The sequence below is a fragment of the Carlito syrichta genome, unplaced genomic scaffold (assembly GCF_000164805.1).
Source record: "Carlito syrichta isolate Samal-C Ts95f unplaced genomic scaffold, Tarsius_syrichta-2.0.1 Scaffold316169, whole genome shotgun sequence".
NCBI lineage: Eukaryota > Metazoa > Chordata > Mammalia > Primates > Tarsiidae > Carlito > Carlito syrichta.
In genome coordinates this window covers 374,979-375,414 of record NW_007260265.1, presented here as the reverse complement: position 1 = coordinate 375,414, position 436 = coordinate 374,979, and the positions used below count along the sequence as shown (strand labels likewise).

General features: G+C 48.2%; 1 protein-coding gene across 2 annotated transcripts in view; it reads left to right on the top strand.

Moving 5' to 3' along the window:
- CUNH9orf116 (chromosome unknown C9orf116 homolog) overlaps nucleotides 1-436 on the top strand; it is a 5,082-nt gene that overhangs the window by 249 nt on the left and 4,397 nt on the right. The gene's annotated exons all lie outside the window — the stretch shown is intronic.

Here is a 436-nt window from a genome sequence, read left to right as displayed (position 1 = left end):
CCCCCCCCCCCCGCCAAGACCCCCAGGCCCTAGCCACATAAGCCAAAAGGAACCAGTGGTCAGCCGGGGCCTGGGCTGTCATACCCACGGGTGAGCTGTGATAGTGTCCCTCCCAGCTTCAAGGCACACAAATGAATGGACATGGCATCCCTTTGGGTCAAGGCAATGGGTGAGAAAACCCAGTAGAAGTCAGAAAAGCCAATTCAGCTTCGCCTTTTGGGGATGGGGTTCATCTCCTGTCCTCTTTAGCCTGGAATTCTTGGTCAGGTGTGAACTAATGACCGCTGCCATGATGATCCTGTGGGTCAGCCTGCTGTCAACTCTAAAAATCACAAGAAACCTTTCTTTCTTTCTTTCTTTCTTTCTTTCTTTCTTTCTTTCTTCCTTTCTTTCTTTCTTTCTTTCTTTCTTTCTTTCTTTCTTTTTTTGAGTTGGA